General features: G+C 50.2%; 1 long non-coding RNA gene across 2 annotated transcripts in view; it reads right to left on the bottom strand.

Moving 5' to 3' along the window:
* The window catches only part of LOC143442316 (uncharacterized), a 59,544-nt gene that overhangs the window by 30,545 nt on the left and 6,442 nt on the right, over positions 1 to 22,557 (bottom strand). For both annotated transcript variants that reach the window (XR_013110378.1, XR_013110379.1), the window contains exon 3: positions 12,613 to 13,149. This is a non-coding gene — a long non-coding RNA (uncharacterized LOC143442316). The remainder of the gene's footprint in view (positions 1 to 12,612; positions 13,150 to 22,557) is intronic.

The raw sequence follows: 22,557 nt of genomic DNA, 5'->3' as shown, positions 1-22,557 counted from the left end.
ACCTGCAAGTGGCTGTGGTAGTGGCTTCCTACCAACTGGAGGTCAGATCTGCCCCCTCCCCAGAACCACTGCTGGGAAGCTGGTGACACCCCTCAGGAGTCCCCATAGTGTCTGAGTCCTTGAAACAGAGAGCAGAGGTATGGCTGGGACCACACTGCAAAACACCCCCAAGTCTCCTCATCACCATCTCTCTGAAGGTCAACTCCAGTCCCTCTCCTTGTAAGGAGAAGACTAGGAAAAGGACAGACCTTAGGGTACCCCAACATCCTTTCTCCCAGAAACCTCAACTTTAAGAATCCTTCCTGGATCCACTGTGCATTACGGACTTTTGGCAAATGCCTTAAATTTCCTTGAGCCTCAGTCTCCAAACCTGCAAAATGGGGGTGTTGTCATCATACCAACCCCCTAGGAGAAGTAACTGAGGAAGAAATAATCACGTATAGACAGACTGATCTCAGGGAGCTTGGCTCACCTAGGGCTTGCTAAGTGCTTACTGGTGTTGTGCTGGCAACATTAACATTGGGCTGTGGCTGGGGGAGGGGCTGGCTTGCAGCATCCCCTGGTGTCAAGAAGACCCTTACTGCCCTAATGATGACCCATTTCAAGCCAAGATCGCTCAGTCCAAGTAAGCAGAAAGGAGCAGCCTGCCCTCCCCTGTGGCTTGTCCACCCTTCAGACAGGACAGAGTAAATTGCCCCAAGTGGACAGATGGTAGAAGGATCTGCGAGCTGGTGAGCTGATTGTCACCTTTGCTGGGTGTGGCGTGCTGATAAGCATTGCCTGTGCAGAACCTGGAAGAACTGGCATGCAAACGCCTGAGAACTTAACAATCGGCCTCGGCAAGCGGCACGGCCAGCCCTGGACGGCCGCTGATGTCACCCTTAGAAAAGGGGTTGGGGGTGGAAAGTTTTAAGTCCTAAATTTTTCACTGGATGAGGCTTTGTGTCCTGGGCCACTGAGATAGGGAGAAGTGCAAGCTCCCTCCTACAGAGGAAGAGAACAGAGACTTCCCACGGTTTTCAAAACTGTCCTGCACCAAACCAGTGTACTAACCAACATCAGTGTGGCAACTGATTGGGCGTTTTCTCTATGCCAGGTCACGTCTGCAAATTTGCACATTAAATAGTTTCCTTTTCACTGATCCTTTGAACTCATCATCATCTTATGTCCAACGGTGTTGATGCTGTGTGCCGTGCCACTGCCTTTGCGCAGCCATCCTATCAGCCTAGAAGGTCCCTCCCAGCATCCTTTTCTTTCGTGAGATCTAGGAAACACCACACGAGATCAGTCCCTCCATGTTGACCTCTCCGGACACTGCCGCTTTAGAAGCAGGTATTATGGCTCCGCTTGGAAGATGAGGATGCTGAGTCTTGGCGAGGCCTGTCAGCTGGGTGGCAGCCGTCCTCAATGGTCCCACACGGGCTTCCTGGCCCTCTCATGTCTGTGTTTCAGATCCTATCCAGATCTCACACCTCCTTACCCAATGCAGTTATCTGGATACATTCTTGGAAAGACTAGGGAGCTGTTTGAAACCACGTAGGGATGGGGATCCAGGGGTACCCCAGAATTCACTGCTGAGAGCTGGGAGGACTGAGGGGAGACCATGAGTAGGACCATGATGATCCAGTTTGCAGGCTTGGGCGGTGGGGGGGGGGGTTTGGGGGGGAGCTACAGAGGAATGTGAGCTATGAGGGGGGAGGGGAGAGCAGGCCCAGGCAGTGCTTGGGCCTCTAGGGAGAGGCTGGGGGGATGGGTCTTGGCAGCCCTTGGCCTGGGTGGCCAACCCAGGTGATACTCTGATCCATCCATCATAGAGCCAGCATCCCTAGTGAGCCCTGAAGGACAGGGACTCCATAGGTGCCAACTGCCTGGCAAGTAATCCTGTGGCCCCAAACCACGGGCTCAGCCGAGCTAGGGAGGTAACATGGGACTCCAGCTTAGTCACTCGCTGGAATTACAGCCTCCAGCAATGACAATTCCCAGCAATGACAAAACACGCAGCCTCAGTTTCCCCTTCTACACACCACTGCCACCACTGCCACCCACTCATTATGGTGAAAGGCACAAGGAGTACAAAACTGGTGGCCAGAGAAATCAGTGTGTCACAGTGGTCAATGAACAGCGTCCTCATCCTTGGTGCACACCAGGACCCAGATTTTCTCTGTTACCGTCCCCCACCCCGCCGCCCTCTCCCGCCCTGCCATTTTCCCTTTATCGTGTCCTTGGTGCTATGAATGGAGAGGAGGTCAGTCTCTGGAGATTGGGTGTCCCCAAGAGCACACAGCTCAGAGGCTGGTGGTTGACTGTCTGGCCCTGGCCTTCGAGTTGACTCTTTAGGCTCCCTTGGTTTAAGGATGGAATAGTGCTTAGTGTTTGCCACGTATGCCCAAGACCCGAGATTTCATTCTCAACCAGACTCTGGCTTGGAACTAGCTCCTCTAGGCTTAGAACATGCATCCTGTGGTCCTGACTATAGTTATGGACTGCCTGGACCCAGCAAAGACCCTGGAGTACTCCACACATTCTGATCCATCATTGCCCTTCCCTTCTCTCTTCTCTCCTCTATTAGAAAGATGTGTACTTCTCCCATCCACAGGAAAGTGAGCCAAGGTAGAATCACATAGCAGGGAGAGGCAGAGTCAAGACCAGGTCCCAGGTCAGTCCCATTCCAAAACTGTTCTCCTTCTGTCATGCCACTATGGCCTTCAGCAATCACATGCAGACCTAGCATTCCCTGTCACGTGTCTGACCAAGACTCTAGGACTGGGCCTTGGGGAAGGAAGAACTGTTCATCCTGTCTAGGCCAAGCCAATGGTGATGGTAGTGACAGTGGTGATAGTGGTGATGATGGTGGTTATGGTAGTGGTGGTGGTGGTGATAAATGGATGGGAGGATGGATGGATGGATAAGTGGGTAGATGGATGGGTGGGTGGATGGATGGATAGATGGATGGATGGATGGATGGATGGATGGATGGATGGATGGATAGATGGATGGATGGATGAATGGGTAGATGGATGGATGGGTGGATGGATGGGTAGGTGGATGGATGGATGGATGGATGGATGGATGGATGGATGGATAGATGGATAGATGGATGGATGGATGAATGGGTAGATGGATGGATGGATGGGTGGATGGATGGGTAGGTGGATGGATGGATGGATGGATGGATGGATGGATGGATGGATGAATGGATGGATAGATGGATAGATGGATGGGTAGGTGGATGGATGGGTGGATGGATGGGTAGGTGGATGGATTGGAGATGGATGGATGGGTAGGTGAATAGATGGGTGGATGGATGGATGGGTAGATGGATGGGTGGATGGATGGATGGATGGATAGATGGATGGGTGGATGGGTGGGTGGATGGATGGATGGATGGATGGATGGATGGATGAGTGGATGGATAGGTAGGTGGATGGATGGGTGGATGGATAGGTAGGTGGATGGATGGGTGGATGGATAGATGGATGGGTGGATGGATGGGTAGATGGGTGGATGGATGGGTAGATGGGTGGATGGGTGGGTAGATGGGTAGATGGATGGGTAGATGAATGGATGGATGGATGGATGGATGGATGGATGGATGGATAGGTGGATGGATAGATGGATAGATGGATGGATAGGTGGGTGGATGGATGGACAGATGGATGGATAGATGGATAGGTAGATGGATGGATGGATAGGTGGATAGGTGGGTGGATGGATGGATGGATGGATGGATGGATGGATGGATGGATGGGTAGATGGGTGGATGGATGGGTAGATGGGTGGATGGGTGGGTAGATGGGTGGATGGATGGGTAGATGAATGGATGGATGGATGGATGGATGGATGGATGGGTAGATGGGTAGATGGGTGGATGGATGGATAGATGGATGGGTGGATGGATGGGTGGGTGAGTAGGTGGATTGGTGAATTGATAGATATATGAGAAAATCAATGATGGAAGAATGGGGGAGGGACAATGGAGAACTAGGTAATTGGATGGATGGGTGGATGAGTTTAAGCATAGCTGATGAGTGAATCCCAGCCCCCCAAGTAGAAACCTGTATACCATGACATGTGCCTAAAATCCAAGATCTGCTAAGGAAGACGCAGGACAGCCTCTGGGGCTTGCTGCTCAGCCAGCTTAGCCTAATGGGTAAGCTCCAGGCCCAGTGAGAGACCCTGCTCAAGCAAAGGTGTTAAGGCATAAGCTATGGAGATAAAAGCACTTGCTGCCAAGCCTGACCATCTGACTTTGATTCCCAGGACCCACACGGTGGAAGGAGAGAACCAACTCTTACAGGTTGTTCTGTGACCTCCACAGGTGTGCTTTGGCACCCACAGGCATTCACAGACTCATGCAGACACATTCAATAAAGACATGTAAAAAATATTAAAATAATATTACATAAGTAAATAACGTTACATAATTAAAATAATAGAGGACAGTGAATCTTGGCCTCTGACTGCCACATGCACCTGCACACGTATGTGCTCATACATATGAACACACACATAAAACAGCCTCATGGACACACACGTGCGCACGTGCCTTGTGGATATACACGTACATGTGCGTGGGCATGCGCGTGCACACACATACACACACACACTCACACACACACACACACACACACACACACACACACACACGAAGCTGTGACTATAGTCCAGGGTCATCCCAGTACTGACTGTCATGGGTGGTGTTGTGTCTGATAAGGCTCCTCCCCTATGAACCTCAGTTTCCCTGAGTGTGTGTAGAGATAAGAATGCCCACTTCCGGGGTTGACATGGAAGTGTGTGGAGCCCTATTTGCAGAACTCATGGCACCTGGTACTCCCTGTGGCTTTCTGTCCCTATCTTTTGTAGGACATGAGCCCAGGACAGTCTTTGCAGGCAGGCAGTCTCTCTGGGAACCTTGTCCTATGCTCACCAAGCCCCTTTGCCTCTGGCAAGCCCCTGTTCATGGTGTCTGCACAGTCCCCCTCTGTGTCCTGAATCAGGAGACTGATCTACCAGCCCTCCACTCCTCCTTAAGGGTCACAGGTTTCCCTGGGGACTTCCAGGTGTGCCTCCCCAAGGCACACCTTCGAGCAGCTGGCAGGTAGTGGGCCTGGGTTTGAGAGTGAGCAGGGCTGGGCCTCAAGTCTTTAAATATTTGTTTTCTTACAGAGCAACATTCTTCCAAATGTTCACCCTTTTGTATAGAATTAGTCAGCATCTGGCCCCCAGCTGCTTTAGAAGGACTCCAGCAGGGAGGGACAGGGAGGGGGCAGCCTCACCTAATGCCAAAGCAGCAAACCCTGTCACAGGCAGCTATGCCTGTACAGACCTGGAAGAATAGGTAAGTGGCTCCTGGCCAGGTAGGGATCACAGTTGGCACGCTGTACCCCACAACCTGCAGCTAGAACCTTCTCCAGGGTGGCAGGGTGTGGCATCACATACACAAGACACTTGCACATACACACACGTGTGTGTGTGTGTACACATGTATACCCAAAGGCACATGTACATGCACAGACAGGTACACACACACACACACACACACACACACACACACACACACTGTGGGCAAGCTTGGTACCAGCTCTGACCTCTGACCAGTGTGTCTGTATCCTAATGGACCAGCCCACAGATTCCTGGGAAGGGCTGTAAGGTGAGTTGTTCAACCCTCGGGTGAGAGTTCTAGAAAAGTCCATGGAGATTACAAAAGAGTCAAGTTCAAATCCCAGCCTTGCTCTGTGCTTGGACGAGCTGCTTCCTCTGTGGGAGTGCAATCATGTAAGTGACCCATGTCACTTGGGTCTGCAATGCCTGAGTTTATGATGATGGTGTCAATAAGCATGGTCAGGCACTTATCGGGCAGCTTGAGGGACACCTGTCCTGCTTCCTAGGCCTTGGTATCCACACTTGTACAGTGGGCAGGTTGAAACAGCTTCTGACATTCCTCTCATGCCTACCATGCATGTCTAAGAGTGAAATACTCATGTAAAAGATCAAAATGCAAGGCCAGCGAATGCACACCCCCTCTCACCTCCTTGGATGTAGTCTTGATCATATTAACCCTTTGACCCCATAGTCTCTACATGAAACAAGGGATAGTCCTGACTTGGTTGTATAAGTCTTACAGAAAAGCTTCCTCCAGAAGCTACCCTCGCTAATCTGCCATTCATTCATTAAAACCTCTGTCACTCTCAGGGAGCACAGCAGGTGCTCAGCACTTGAGGACCTGATTCATTAGTGTCCCACATTCCAGTGAGTGACAGGAGAAGGCAATAAATTAAGATCAAGGCATAAGAAGATGTGACAGAGTGGTTCACGGAGTCTCTAGAAGTGAGTGTCATTTGAGCCAAAACCACCCTCGAGTAAGTGTCACTGTACAAAGATCAGAGAAAAAATGTATCAGACACAGAGAGTCTGTGCAAAGGTCCTGAGGCAGAGATTAGCTTGGAAGAGGTGGGAAGAAAAATCACCAGGAGGCTGGAGCTTGTGAATGGTGAGGTTAAAGAAGGCATTGTAGGGGGCTGGCAAGACAGGACACCTGCCACCAAACTGAACCCCAAGCTCCAGCCCCGGAACCCACACTGTGGGAGAAGAGAACCAATTCTCATAGATTACCCTCTGACCTCCATATGCATGCCATTGAACACACACACACACATACACACACACACACACACACACACACACACACACACACGCACATAAATAAATAAACATAATTATTTTTTTTAAAGAAATTTAGGAATAATTTTACTTTTTGGTGCAGCCAGGCCCTAAGAAGCGCGTGCGCGCGCGCGTGCGCACACACACACACACACACACACACACACACACACACACACCTTGACCTGTCCATGGGAGGAACAGGGCCTGCCTCCTGGGAGGCTTTCAGGCCCAGGTCCATTGCTGGGAACACTCATCCCCATGAATGGGGATTAGGGCAAACCTCTGAAGCACAAAGCCAGGCCAGGCTCCCCACGCCCTCGCTGCTGCCCCGGAAAAGCCCTCAGCTGACCCTAACTCCAGGCAGGTGCCCGGCCTTTGTCTCTTTCTGCCCATCTTCTGGGAGGCCTGGGAGCCAGGGAGGGGAGAATCCAGGCAAAGCCCTAGGTGGGGGTCTCAATGTGGTCACCCCCAGTCTTTCCTGTCCCACCTCTGACCCTGTCAGAGTTCTTTACCGGTAAATATGTCCCAGCCAGCTAAGAGTCCACCAGGTTCTATGCAGCATATTCCTTGAGCTTGCTACTAAGGTCTCACATACAAAATAGAATCATAAACATAGCACTTACAAGTTTTCACAAATTATATAATCACACAAGCAGTTCCTACAACCCCCTTCTGCTCTTCCTGGGCAAGGATGACCTCCATCCAGACTTCAAAGCTAATAGCTGCTTTAGTGGGCTGAAAGTAACAACCGCCTTCACTTAACTGACTTGTAAGTTTTGGCCATGTTGTCTGTAGAGACAGTTCATTCCTTCTCACCACCGTATAGTATCCCACCCCAGGACCACACCCCCATCCACTGTTGATGGACATGTGAGCAGTTGCCTCCAACACGAGTGTAGTTGGTTATCTGTGGCCATGCAACAAATGATCCCTAACTTCTCCACGGAAAATGACAACATTGTCATTGTCTCTATGGTTAGGGTCCCATAGACCACAGAGCTGAGCAGGAGGAAGGACTCTGGGACGGTCCTTCCTCCCTAGGCTGCACACAGGGTGGCAGCCATAGCTGTAGTCATGGAAAACCTGACTGGAACAGGAAGATCTGCTCTCAAGACATTCCCTACTGCTACAGGGGTTGACAGGATGTCTCCCGGGTGACTGTCTGAATAACCCAACAGGTTTCTCTCGGGTAAGGAAGGGAAACTCTCAAGAAAGGAGTTCCAAGGTTGTGAGCCCTCTCAAGTGTCCCAGAGCACCCACTATATCCCAGACATGAGGAGTCTGCCCCCAGTCCCCCCACCCAAAGTATGGAGGACAATTTGTTCATATGACAGCACAGAGGGGCAAACCACCCCGTGTGTACAAAGTTCGATGTGCTGGGTCCTCAGAAAGGAAATCATGTCCCTGCCTTGTCACTGCCATAGCCACCACCGCTCTCCAGTGACCCTGCGGCTGCTACAACCTACACTGGTCTCTGAGGCACACCTTCTCCAGCCCCGAATGTGCCTGTGTAGGGGCTATAGCCATGTCGTCCTCCATGTTGTCCTCCAGGTCTCTTCTCAATACAGGATCCCACCAGAGAAAGTTCCCTCCCCGAGTCACCAGGTCCCTTAGAGTGGTATGCAGGTGCAACTCTGCAGTGGGTCAAGATTATTTCCTGACCGACTCCACCTTGCTGGGTGTGGCTGACAGCCTCAGCTAGCCAGCTCTGACCACTTGGTCACCTTATCTGTACTGTCACTGTGACCCTGAGTATGGGGGGCCCAGATTCCCCTTGTGGAACGCTGGTACCAGCCCAACCTCTCAACATCTGGCTTCTCCTCTCCCGCAAATGCAGAAAGAGCTCAGTGACTAGACCGTGTCATGTGACTGGGCTGTGGCTGGGGCATGCCTCTGCCTCTACTGTTCCTGTTGCCAGCACCTCACATAGTGACAGCTTTTGCCCTACCAAACACCAGGACAGCAAGAGCTAATCCCACCACCTAGGGCTGGGTTCTGAGAAACGAAACCCAGGAAGTGGGTGTCCAGATGGAGGCAACAGTGGCCATAGGATATCTGCTGGAGGGAGGGACAGGCCTGCGTGTGTCAGACCCAGGCAGTGCTTGGGATACTTGTAAATAAGAAATAGCCCGATCTGCTTTGAGTTGTTCAACATGAGGGACACATTCTTCAGTGACTTCCAGGTTCCTCTCAAATGTTGACTACTCTTGCCTGACCATGGGACCCATCACAAGACTGCCTACACCAGATGAACTGGAACTTAACCCCTGCTTTGCTGTGTGACCTGAACACAGCAGTTTGCCTACTCTGTGCTCCAATTTCCCTTATAGATAAGATTAAACCTTCATAGTCTCCAAGAGAAACGGATGGTGGAGACCAATGCGCATACTGATTCTGGGCTGGACCTGTAACCTTTCTCACAGAAGATGAGTCTCAGCAGTGTCCCTCCCAGCTGTCTCCCCAGCCCTCTTCCTCCCCCTCCTCCAGTTCTGATGGGGGCAAAAACCCCTGTGTGTCTCTCTCCTGTCACTCTGTCTTGTCACCCAGCTGCCTTCAGGGACTGACTGTGGGAACATGGCCAGCCTCCCCACAGGTGCCACCAGGGAACAGAGCAGCTGCTGCTGCAGGCTGAGCCCCTCGGCCACTATTGCTGCCAATCTCTGGGTCCCCATGGCAACAGGCACCATACCAGACCCATGTGGGTCCACCAGGAAAGCCAGAGAGAGGCTTCTACTACCCTGTACAGGTGAAGGTGCTAAGGCTCTAGATAGATCAGAGTTGGCTAAAGTCACATGATAGAACCAGTGCGCACACACACTGCAGCTGCCTCCCTCTTGACCCTGTGTCTCATGCCCTGAAGCTCAACAGGATGTCACTTCATCCCCTCTGCACACCCATAGGGAAAGAATGAGTGGCTGACACTTGACAGGTGCAGGGGAGGAGGCCCCAGAAGGTGCAGTTGGATACCCACAGCTACTCCGGGAGTCAGGGTCACAGTCTGACAGCTCCTGGATCTGCATGGCTCAAGACACAGCACACCCAGAAGATCTGGGCTCTGGGAGAGGGTGGACCCACCATTGCTACCACAGCCTCAAGCCTTGAATCAGCTTGGCTGGGACCCTTCATATCTACTGGCCTAGTCTTCCCCTACCTGACCTCTGGGGCACCAATGCCCAAGAGGTCCCTGCCCCACCCCCACCCCCACCCCCACCTCCACCCCTGACTCATCTTTACTCCTTTCACTCTGAGCCAAGCAGGTTAAAAACATGCCAAAAGTGAGCTGCCTCTGGCTTTAGTGCGCTCGGATAATGTGTGGCAAAGAGGGTTGCATTAATCGCCTGGGACCCGCATTTTTCAGTGACATTAATCTCCAGCCGGAAAAGCCTCTCTAGACGGCTCTTTTCTGTGTGAAGGCACTTAGCACTGGCCAGGAGCAGAAGGGGCCTGCCTGGAATTCCTCCGACACCAGCAACCACACCCACCAGCCTAGCCCAGCCCAGCAGCTTCACTGGCTGAGACTTTGGTGGGAGGAATGCCTGCTGAGAATATGGGGATGGGGGGAGGGCAGGCTACCCAGGTATCCAGGGTGTTGAGTGTGCACAAATGAAGAAGAGAAAGCTGTGTTCTAGTGTGCATGGCGTCCCCATACGTCCTCTCTGGGAAATGGATATCTATCTTTGTGCACCAGGACACACATACTTGTGACGCTGAGACACTGTGTGCATGTGTGTGCATCATACTGTGTGTGAGAGAGAAAGAGAGAGAGAGAGAGAAATTGAACATATGCACTGCCAGCCTAGAGCGAGCAGAGATGTGCAGACTTAGTGAGAATGTCTGTGCAAGATAAACGGGGTGTGCATGCCGTTTGGGGGTGGTCTGTGTAATGTCTGTGTGCATGTGTGAGCAAGATGGTGAAAGAAGACATTCGTAGACACACCAGCGACTATGAGCCAAGAAGCGTGTGCCTGAGTGTGCACATGGGTGGGAGGCAGTGGCCTGGCCTGAGTGGCCAGCAGAATGTGACATCCCATGTACGTGTGCACCGTGCTTTTGGATCACTCTGGTTATAGGCTAGGTGACAGGAGACAGTGATGAACAGGGGCAATTCCATCTCAGCAGCTGAGGGCATGTCTCCTGTAACTCCATACTCAAAGCTTCCTCTTGATGGCTTGGAATTGACCATGGTGTAGAACGTGGTCTCACATCAGGGGAATTGCAAACATAAGCCGGATGTCTCATGCAGAGCACGCACCACTAGCACAGGATCCATCCCCCATTCATCCAACCAGACCCTACGCTTGCTTACTTTCCTGTATGTGAATGTTTTTATGTGTATCCCAAAGTCAACCCCAAACAGTATGACATAAGCACAAATGGTTAGAATACAGATTCAGAGAGGGCAGAAAGAGGTAAACTGAGGGAGTTTGAAGGGCCCTATGAGGTTTGAAGGTTTGAATATGCTTGGCCCAGGAAGTGGCACTATTAGGAGGTGTGGCCTTGTTGGAGTAGGTGTGGCCTTGTTGGAGTGGGTGTGGCCTTGTTGGAGTGGGTGTGGCCTTGTTGGGGAGGGTGTGGCCTTGTTGGGGTGGGTGTGGCCTTGTTGGAGTAGGTGTATCACTATAGGAGTGGGCTTTGAGATGCCTTCTCCTAGTTGCCTAGAAGCCAGTCTTCTCCTGTCTGCCTTTGGAACAAGGTGTAGAACTCTCAGCTCCTCCTGCACCATGCCTTCCTGGATGCTGCCATGCTTCCACCTTGATGATAATGGACTGAACCTCTGAACCTGTAAGCCAGCCCCAATTAAATGTTGTCCTTTATGAGCTGCCTTGGTCATGGTGTCTGTTCACAGCAGTAAACCCTAACTAAGAGAGACCCTATGCTGTCACCCCAGTAGATGACCTTCTTCTGATCTCAGGCTAGTCACTGAGTTCTACATAAATGAAGACAACTGCTTAGTGGTTTGTATGAGCATAAGCGTGGCTATGAGCCTCTTTGCACGGAGTGTGCTACACCCAGCCCCAGTGGGATCTGCAACCCAGAGCTGCAGGGACAGGGCAAGAGAAGGGTGAGAATAGGAAAAAGGCCAGTCAGGGCTGAAGGAGACAACCCATCTCTAATCTTACTGTAGAGACACAGGTCTGTGTGCCCTTAGACAAGTGCCTTAACATCTCTGGATCTCAGTGTGCTTACTGTAAATTAGGGATTGTGCTGTAACCAGCCCAGGGTTTTGCGGTATGGATTACCATACCACAAGGGAAATGTAAAATCCAGGGACTCTTGCTAATTCACATGCAAAATGCTTGGCACAGTACCTGACTCCAGGTTAATTGCTTTTTTAACATTTGGATTTAGAGAGAAACTGAGTGCCAAGGGACAAGGAATCAGGAGCTGTCCTTTACAGAATAGCCCTAGGCTTGGTGGCCACTGTCCATCCTGAGAATAGGAGAGGACATAGCAAATACCTCCGCCACGGTTTGCCTTTGGAACAAGATGTAGAACTCTCAGCTCCTTCTCCAGTGCTGTACCTGCCTGGACCTTGGGTAGTCATCCCTGGCTCCCAAGTCTCCAGGAAGAAGACAAGAAGAGAGCATGTTCATGACTGAGCGAGAAAAGAACCCCCATCAGGAGGGCTCAGGGTATAGGCAGTCATCATCTTCAGCACCCCTACTTAGCTATGTCTGGCTCCATGGCTTTAGTTCATTCCATCCTTGTATATCTGTAGTATTGTCAGCTTGGTCTACAGATAGCTGAGACTCAGAAAGGTCTGAAGGCTTGCTCAGGGACACAGCAAGAAAGTGTTCATATGACCTTCCCCTATGGGAGTCCCAGACAGCAAGAGCATAAGGGCCTTCAACAACCAGCACATGGGGATGTGGGATCAGATAGGTGGGGAAATATCAGAGATCTGACTGTCTGAAGGCCGTGCAGCAGGAAACAAGGCTGCCCACTCACCTGTTGCCGAAAGAGAAAAAGTCAGCTGGAGCTGGGTCAGCCGTGGATACCTCAGTCTCACCAAATGTCCGAAAGCACAGAATGGTTCTGAATGTTGAACAGAAGGCTGGAGACATGAAAATGACCAAGTGTTGGTCTAGGGAGACAAGTAACAGCTTGTCTGTGAACCTTAGATCAGACCCGAGAGAACTCTGGAAGTAGGGGGTCTGTTCCCACGTGATCACATCTCTGGGATCCCACAGAAAGGCATGTTGATGTCTGTCATCCATGTTACCATCAAAGGCCATGTGGATGTCCATGGTCTGTGCTGCCTCCTGAAGTCACGCTGATGTCCACAGGCTGGACTAATGCTCTGCTGCCAAGGGCCATGATAGTGTCTGTAGCCCATGCTGGCAGAGAAGGCTGTGTCGATGCTGGTGGTCTGTTCTGCCCCCGGAGACCATGCTGAAGTCCATGGCATGGCCGATGCTGAAGGTTTCTATGGTTCTCTGCTGTCATCAGAAGCCATGTGGAAGTTGATGGTCTGTGCTCCCCTGACTGTAAAGGGCAAGGGACACAGTTTTGCAGTGGTATTGATGACTGCAGACTCACAGTTGAGAAAGGGAATCATAGAAAGTTCCTTTGACAACACTACCTCCACCCCCATCCCATCCCCCAGAAGAAAGAAAGGAAAAAAATAACAGCCTAGACAGAAAGCCATCAAAGAGAACTCATGAAAATTGTGACAAGGTCATAGAGCAGGAAGCAAGAGAGCTGGCCCTGCCCCTCACCTGGGCAAAGTGGGAGAGCTGGCCCTGGTGGGGTGGGTGTAGGAAAGCTTGTGGGCTGACCAACTCAGCTTCCACCCAGGCACAGGTCCAGGGCTCTGAGTTGGCCCACAGCATCTACACCATTTATGAACATCTGGAACAAGTGGAGGCCCTGGTTCTGCAGACAGATCCAAAGCTGCAGGATCTCCTGACACACGGCAACAGCAGGATACTCAAGAGGAGCCCCAGAGAGGATAGCATATGCTATCCAGAGAGCATAGCAGAAGCCAGAGGCCTCCAGACAGACCAATGACTCATTGCAATGAACATTTCCAAGTAAAGATATGTGGACAAAAGGGTAGACTGTGTGTGACACACCACAGCTTCTGCAGAGATATGTTTTTGTTTTGGTTTAGGGTTTTTTTTGGGGGGGGGTTGCAAGGGTGGAAGGTGGATATGAAGGGGTGAGGAGATGAGTGGGATTTGGGTGTATGATGTAAAATTCACAAAGAATCCATAAAAAGTTCATAAATACTGTACAGCTCTCCACAACTGATGGCTTCTGGCAGGGCCGCGGGTGGGGAAGGACTCAGTTTTCTTCAAGGGGCTGGTCACTGGGAGTCTGACCATGCTCCAGTGAGTATGTGGGCAACACAAATACGACCTTTTTTATTTCTTTTTTTTCCTTTGGGGGGAGGGAGTTCAGAAGGTGGGGGACAGACACAGGAGTACTAGGAAGTAAGTGTGATCAGAGTACATTATGTGAAAACTCCCAAATAATCAATAAAATATTATGTAGGAAATAAAAGAGTAGTGACCACATCATCCAGGCAGGAAAGGACAGTGGCCTGGGCCAGGCAGTGGCCAGGTGTGGGGAGGAGTAGATGAGTAGATAATATGGTACTAGGCATGATGCAAGCCTGTTATCCCAGAAGTTGAAGGATGGAGGCAGGAGGATCAGGAGTTCAAAGTTAACTTTGGCTACATAGTGAGCTTAAGGCTAGCCGGGGCCACATGAGACCTGGCTTCAAAACGCAAACAGAGAAGGAGAAGGGGAAAGAAAAGGAAAGAAAAGAGAGGAGATTGGATAGATAGATAGATAGATAGATAGACAGATAGATGATGTAGATGATGGATGGACAGACAGATGGACATGAATGGATGGATGGATGGATGGATGGATGGATGGATGGATATACAGATAAATGGATGCATAGATAGATTGAGACAGAGAGAGAGAGAGAGAGAGAGAGAGAGAGAGAGAGAGAGAGAGAGAGAGAGGACTGGGAGAATTCCTTAGTCCCTTGGCAGGTGACACACAGAAGACTGTGTACTTTCTGCTACCAGTGTCACGGGATAGGGGCAGGAGTCCCTCAAGGCTCAGGCAGAGTCCATCCACTGCTGCTCTGCACACCCAGGGGCCTGGAGTGGATGCCCTACTCAGGAGTTAGGGAATGGAGTATGGCTGCCAGGATAGCATGGACAGAGCTGGTGCGGCCCTGACGGCCTGCATTTCCAGACCTGCTATGGAGTAGGCCTGTAAAAACCCCATGCAGCCCTCAAGGAAAGCAGAAGAGATGAGGAGACAGGACTTGAGAGTTGAAGCTGCACAGCATCTCTTGGGTGATATGTGAGGATGCTACGTCCTGAGCCCCCAGTATCCCAGCTCCAGAACTCAAGTCCCTAGCTGAGCCAGTCAGCAGAGAGGACAGAAGATGCAGGAGGACCAGGGGAGTGGAGGGACTCAGAAGCATGAAGGCCACTCAAGCCATGAGGAGAAGGAGGTTACAAAAGGCAACAATCTTCAAGATCTGTCTTACACAGTGTGGGAGGGCAGAGGTCCCCAGGGGTCATATGTCACAAGGTAAGTCTGAGTTCAAACCAAGAGGATCTTATACAAGACACCACACAAAGACCTGGGGCAAGAACACAAGTTCCAGATTCTTCTCTATTCCCAAGGGTCCTGTCCCAGGTTCTGGCTTCCTGTGACTTCACTTGTCAGCCTTCTGCCCAGCCTCACCGACCAGCCAGACTGTGTGAAGCACCATGCAGCAGGACTCAGCAATGGGGGTGAGGGTTCCCCTGGGAATAAGAATTCCAGCCAGCTCCCAGTCAGCCAAGACACAGAGCCAGCCAGGTGGCACCACAGAGACCTCTGTCCCTGGTAGTCTCCTCCCTGGCTGCTAACATCAAGGGATGTTTTTACTGAGGGACAGAGGGCCTTGGGAGCTGACCCATAAGGCAGTATCTACCGGTCATCCATCACCTGGGAGGAAGCCACGCTAGTAGGTAACTGGACCCTCTGCTCGGTGGCCCACACACTCTCTGTCTTTCATCTCTGCCTGGCCAGCTGCGTGGGCTTTCAGTGCCCAGTCATTAACTCTGGCCTTGGGAGCCAGGCAGGCTCAGGGAGTGGAGGCATCAGAGTGTGGATCCTTCTGAGTGAGCAGGTAGGTGCAGTGGGGCAGATTCATGTCAAACCAGCACGTGTTTGCCTCTACATGTCACCATGGCTTACACATGCATGTGTGTGACAGACCAGAGCACCAGTGAGAATTTAGATAGTCCCAGGTTCAAGTACAGCCCCATCCTGTCTAGCTGGGTCAGTGAGGGAAGTTACCATGTCTTCATCTGCAATTTAAGAATGGACATCTTGAGTTCTACATGGCCTAGTGAGGATCATGTGATGTCATTTATGCAAAAGTTTCTAACACTCAGAAGTTGGTACCTGTTTAATCAGCCTACATGCTAGTCTCATTACACATGGTAGAGTATGGTCAGCAGAATTCTAACAGGGTTCCGTTGTTGGGTTCGGTTGTTGTTGTTTTGTGTTTTGAGACAGGGTTTCACACGACATCCCAGGATGGCCTGGAACTTTCTAATCTCACACCTCAGCCTCTAGAGTGCTGGGATGCAGGTCTACATAAACCTTTTAAAAGTGGGGTTTGAGTCTGGGAAGATGGTTAGTCAGCAAGACACGCACATCAAAGCCCTTGGGGGCTCCCACCATCCTCAGCATCACATGGTAAGGATTAAGAATCAGTTTCAAAAAGCCAGTGAGTCAAAAGTATTTTAATCTGTGTTTTTCAGATCCTGATAAATTTGGAAAACACAGAGAGTATGCGGGCCACGGAGCAGAGGGTCCATGTTTATTCCTGTCATGGCTTCCTCGATGGCTCTCTGCATTAATCACTGAGGTAAGGTCTCTCAATTGAACCCAGAACTCACTGACAAGGCCAGGGTGCCTGCCTAGCCTGCTGTAGAGCTCCTCACTTTCCATTGTCACTGGAGCTATAAGCATGCCACTAAGCCCACCAGCATTACATGGGTGCTGTTGATCAGAACTCTGGTCCTTGTCCTGTACTCCCAAGACATCCTGATCATTTTTAAATTAATTAATTAATCAGAAGCTGGGTGTGGAGGTACATTCCTGTAATTCTAAACCTTGGGTGGTAGAGGCAGGAAGGTCAGGAGTTTGAGGCCAGCTACATAGCAAGTTTGAGGCCAGCCTGGGCTAAAGTGAGACTCTATCTCAAAAAAGAAAAGATATGTATGAATAAAAATGTATGAATAGTTTCTTGATTAATCCAGGTTTTTAAGAGTACCACACAAACATGATACAAAACTCAACAAGTACAAAAGGACAGGTTTCAGAGAATCGGAGATGGCTTAGTCAGTAAAGTGTTTGCTACACATGTAAAGGCAAGTACAGTCATGTTTATTGTAAACTTAAGGATGAGGGGTTTGAGATAGGAGGATCTTGTCATCAGTGAGTCCTGGGTGGAGAAAAACTAAGCAGAAAGTGATAGAAAAAGATGCCTTCATACACATTCACACATGTGGACATGCAGCCCATGCATACATGTGAACACACACACTAGAAAGCAAAGTGGAGGCTGGTAGAAGACACTAGGCACTGACCTATGTCATCTACATGCACAGGCAAGCATATATGCATACACGTGCATGTGAATGTACACAGAGAGGGGGAGAGAGGGAGGAGAAAGGGAGGAGAGAGAGAGAGAGAGAGAGAGCAATTTTGAATCTACTATCTCCAACTCTCACCCAGACACTGCCCTGTGGCCATCTTGTTCACCACTCCAGCTAGAGCCCCTCTTACCAGGTTATTAGACATTTACCCAGATTTATCCCAGGTAGCTACATAGTAGCAAATATGTCTGTGCCCTCTCCCTAGTGTAAAAGTATCTTCTATTCACCTGATGTAATTTTGTCTCAAAGGCTTACTGCTAAATAAACTCACCCTTTCTAGTTCTTGCTGAACTCTGGCTAGCTGGTTCAACTCAGCCTTTGTGGCTTAAACTCTTCTCCAAGTTGACTGACTCAAATTGTCTTCTCAGCTTCTTACTGAATTGCTCTGCTTGGCCTCAAACTCTGGCAATTTGTTCTAATCTGGCTCCTTATTCTCTAGCTTCAGCTGCCTCTTCTGACCTGCACTGAACTGCATGAACGCAACTCCACTGCATTGATTCACTGCACTCAATTGCCTCAACTGATCTCTCTCTCTCTCTCTCTTTCTCTCTCTCTCTCTCTCTCTCTCTCTCTCTCTCTCTCTCTCTCTCTCTCTCTGTGTGTGTCCTACTCTTTAAGTTGCCTCTCTTTCCTATGCTGTTCTGGTGAGTGTTGGGCATCTCTTATCTCTGACTCATTCTGTCAAATCTTTCTCTGGTGCATCACTTTGTCTACCCCTCAATTAGACTTCACTATCCAACATGGCTGCTTCCTTCCCAAAACTAACTTTTACCTACATTGTTAGGGATTAAAGATCTGTACTAAAGACATGTCTGTATTCCAGCCAGAACCAGCCATGTTGCTGGACCAAAATTCCTCTATACCCTAGCCCCTTGAATTCTTTTTTATTTCTTCTGAAATGGATTGCTTTTCTATAGTTGTTTCTTATGAACTTGAGTCTCTCCTTTTTTTCTGGGTTAGATGATAAATTGTATCATTTCATTTTCTGAGTAATCTTTATAACTGGGCTTAGTGACACACACCTGTAATCCCAGTATTTGAGAAGCAGAGATAGAAGGATCACAAGTTCAAAGCAGCCAAGGCTAGAATGAAACCTTGTCTTAAAAATAAATAAATACTGGCTGGGAAAATAGCTCATCAGATACATGCATGAGGCACATAAGCCTGGCCACCCACCCTTAGTGCCCAGAATCCATGTAAAAGGCCAGATGTGATGGTGTGCATCTACCATCCCAGCATTCCTATGGGGAGACAGGTGGGAGAATCATCTAGAAGCTAGAAATCCAGTCTGGAATACAATGGTCTAGCCTGAAGCCATAAGCATTCCTCTGAGCTCTGATCTGGCAGTTTTCTGTAGATGGTGACAAGGATGAGGTGATTAGCTCTATTTTCTGACATCTTGTTGAGTCCCTTGGCTCTCATGTAGTCCTATCTGGCCACTAACTCACTATGGAGCAGAAGATGATCCTGAACTCCTGATCCTCCTGCCTTTACCTCCCAAGTGCTGGGATTGTAGTGTCCACCAAGCTCAGTTTACACTCTGCTGGCCTTTGTGCATGTTACCCAAGCACCCTACCCCAGAGCCACTCCCCTGGCCTTTGATTTCCTTTTTGATGTGGAGATGGTGGGGAAATGCTCCATGTCTTGTTAATTTCTTGTTATGTTGTAAATGATTTATTAGGGCAATGGTACAACCTTCCTTTTTCCCCTTCCAGGACGCCAACTGATTATTTTGTGGTTGTTTGTTTGTGAGTTTTGTTTTGTTTGGGTGTTGTTGTTGTTGTTGTTGTTGATGATGATGATGATGATGATGATGATGATGATGATGATGATGATGATGATGATGATGATTTGGTTTGGTTTGGTTTGGTTTGGTTTGGTTTGGTTTGGTTTGGTTTGGTTTGGCTTAGATAGTTTGGTTTGGTTTGGTTTGAGATGAGGTTTCTCTGTGTAGCCCTGGCTGTCTTGGAACTATCTAGACCAGGCTGAAACACTGAAAAGCTTTCGGCCTCCTTGAGTTCTCTGGGCCCTCAATCGCTGAGGTGTGGTACTATCTCTTAGTCCAAAACTAGCTTTCTCTCCTTTGTTTATTGAGAACACTCAGATTGACATTCCCAATGCGTCCTGAAGAGACTTGTGCTTCCTGTCTCCCGTGGTCAGACCCCTGGCTTCATGGGAAGACCTTGTTTGTCGCTCCCACCACTGACTCGGACCACACAACCCTTCCACTTCTGGGGCCATGAGCTTCTCAGAGAAAGTGGGAAGCTTGTGTTCGTCTAGTTGAATGAATTTCTGACAGCTGGTGGCTGGGAAAGAGATATTCATTCAGCTTCCTCTTGACACAGCTCCTCAGGAGGCAACCTGATGTTTTCCTTCTTCCCTGTGACTACTGATTCTGTAATTAACGTGTTTTACGCCATTCATGGAATTTACAATATTTGGCATCTCTTTCTTAATGACGAACCCAGTGTATTCCAATTGCTTTGCTCTTTCTGTCCACTTCTCCTTCCCAAGACTGACACACAGACATGCCAGGATTTTCCCCAATTCTTTCATTTCCACAGTTGTCATTTTCCCTAACCAGGCCCACCCTGGTTTCTGTCTCAGAGACAAATGAGGCGGCATGGTAGCACACGCCTGCAATCCCAGCATTCAGGAGGCTTAGGTGGGATAATTACTTTCCTCCAAGCTGAGGCCAGCGTGGATTACAGAGAGGGTCCCTGTCTCCCTGCCCACATGAAAACAGGATGAATGGACCTGGTTCTGGCTTCTTTCCTTCATCCTCTGGGTTCCTCTCTCCTCTCCTAGCTCTTCCAGAAGATATCCTAGATCCTCCTGCCTCTGCCTCTCACCTCCCTTCGTCTTACCTCCCTGAGCCTCTAAGCTGAAACCCAGGATCCATTTCTACAGAGCCAACCACAAAGCATTGGTTCTTTGTGAAACAGAAGCAAGAGACTCCCACAGGCCTGGCAGAAACCTCCCCTCCAGCCTCCCTCTGCCTTCCTGCTTTCTTAACCAGGGTTTAAGGATGTCACACAGGGTTGAGAGGTGTGTTGCAGTGCAACTGTCCCATGGATCCCCAGGGACTTCACCTGGGATGGTGGGAAGTCACCATTGGGAGGGTTCTTACCCCTCCCCAAGGAAGCAGCCTGTCTGGGCCCCCATTGCACATCTCAAAAGGGAGGGACAATGTGAGGTCATCCTTGCCTCTGGCAGGGAGCAGGTGGGACAAGGGACCCCACCTGTCCCCATAAGCTCTCTAATCCCATTCATAATTACTCTTTATTAACAGGCCCCATCACACGCTGGCAGGAGGGCGTTGAGAGTCAAGGCGCCAAGATCAGAAACTGGTCACATTTTCCAAAGGGGCTTATTTGCCATGACCAAAATAACCTTTCCCAGGAAGGCTGAGAGCCTGCCTCGTCCTAGAACTGTCCCCGAATCCGGGGTGTCTCCACCAAGCACCTGAGGCTGGTTTATCACCATCCACTCAGAGCCTTCTGAGAGCATAGTTTTGAGACAGGTTTTTGCAGACAATAGTGACTGACCTTTGTCTCTGCTCTGGACTCACGGTCTAAACAGGAGGTGCCCCAGCTGCACCACCAAACACATCTGTGTGATGTCCTGGAGAGAATGAGGGTGCAGTGACAAAAAGAAGGTCCCCTAATGAAAAAGAACACACCCTTATCTGAAAGCAGAGGAAAGTTCCCACAGGACACCATGGGAAGGACGGTAGGCGGGGTAAAGTGAAACTTGTGGCCAAAGCAGAGGTCTGAGGCGGGGTAGTATACTTGAGGCTGGAAAAGTTAACTCACACAAAACTCCCCCTATCGGTGCTAGGGAATCCTGGGAAGTTTTACACAGCATCAGCTTGTGAGGCTCAATGAGGGAAGTCAGGCTCTGGAAAGCCATCGGGTGCGGGCAGTGTTTGGAGATGGGGTTTTAACAACACAGGAGAGAAAGGAGCAGTTGGAAGCTTGTCAGTAACACAAGACAAGAAAGGTAGGTCCACCATCAAATGACAGAGGCACAGTCCACGTGAGAGCCACTACAACATGCACACAGACAAGAGCAGAAGGGTCTGAGTTCCGATCGACCCACATAAAATCTAGTGTGGCAATGCCCGCACCTGTGACCGGAGAGCTGGGAAGACAGAGTCAGACTGCTGCCAGCCTGCTCATGATGGCTGGCCAGCCTTGCCCAATCATCAACTCCAGGGTCAGTGAGAGACCCTGCCTTAAAAACTAAGATAAGTGGGGAAGAATTCTATACCGACCTCTCTGGCCTCCACATCTGCACACAAGGGTGCATGCACACATCCACACATCCACACATCCACACATCCACACATCCACACACACACACACACACACACACAGAGAGAGAGAGAGAGAGGTTAATACATCACATATACAGCAACATCAACAATAAAATGAAATTACAGAAGCCAATGGCTCCAAGACTCAGGCATCCACCTTGCTCCCGGGACCTTCTAGTCACCCTGGCACTGGATCTCTGTGGGTACAGGAGGACTCTAGGCTACTCTCCCTACCCTAGGGAATCAGAGAGCCAGACCTGGAAGCCCATGCTCTGACCCTGACCTGTGCCTCCCTCCAGTCTCCCTACCTGTGGCTCACCCCTCAGCCTCAGCCTGCTGTACTCTCCTGCCTGTGAGCATCCCCACTCTCACACTTCCCAAGTCCTTCCTGCCAGCCAACCTCACTGTTTCCTGTCCACACCTATGTCTTATGGAAAAGTTTAGTGAGCAGGTCCCCCTGCCACCACACCCATCCTCCGGTGTCTGCTTCCTTCTGGCCTCAAGGCCTCCCTGCAAGTTAGATCTAGTGTGGCTGTCCCCTCCTGTCTTCATCGGGGTTCCAGTTGTCCTGCCTTTCACTCCATCTCAGCTGAGCCTTCCAGTTCTGCTCTCCAACCTCCTTCTCTCTACCCACTCAGTGCCTGATCCCCATCCGGAAGTCAGGCCTCTCAGCTAGCACAAGCATTGTGTGTGAGCCAGGCCAGAGCAGGGCCAGAGGTGGACACAGCACCTGTCAGGCCCCTTGTCCTTCCCTGCCACTGACATTCCCACAAGTACACAGGGTAGCAGGAGCCAGAAACAGCATCGGAGACAGTTCAGAGAGGTGGGGAAATATGGAAGGCTAGCCCCAAGGTAGTCTTGTATCTAATCCTCAGCCTCTCCTGCAAC

The sequence above is a fragment of the Arvicanthis niloticus genome, chromosome 5 (genome assembly GCF_011762505.2).
Source record: "Arvicanthis niloticus isolate mArvNil1 chromosome 5, mArvNil1.pat.X, whole genome shotgun sequence".
NCBI lineage: Eukaryota > Metazoa > Chordata > Mammalia > Rodentia > Muridae > Arvicanthis > Arvicanthis niloticus.
This window is presented reverse-complemented; position numbering and strand designations above follow the sequence as displayed.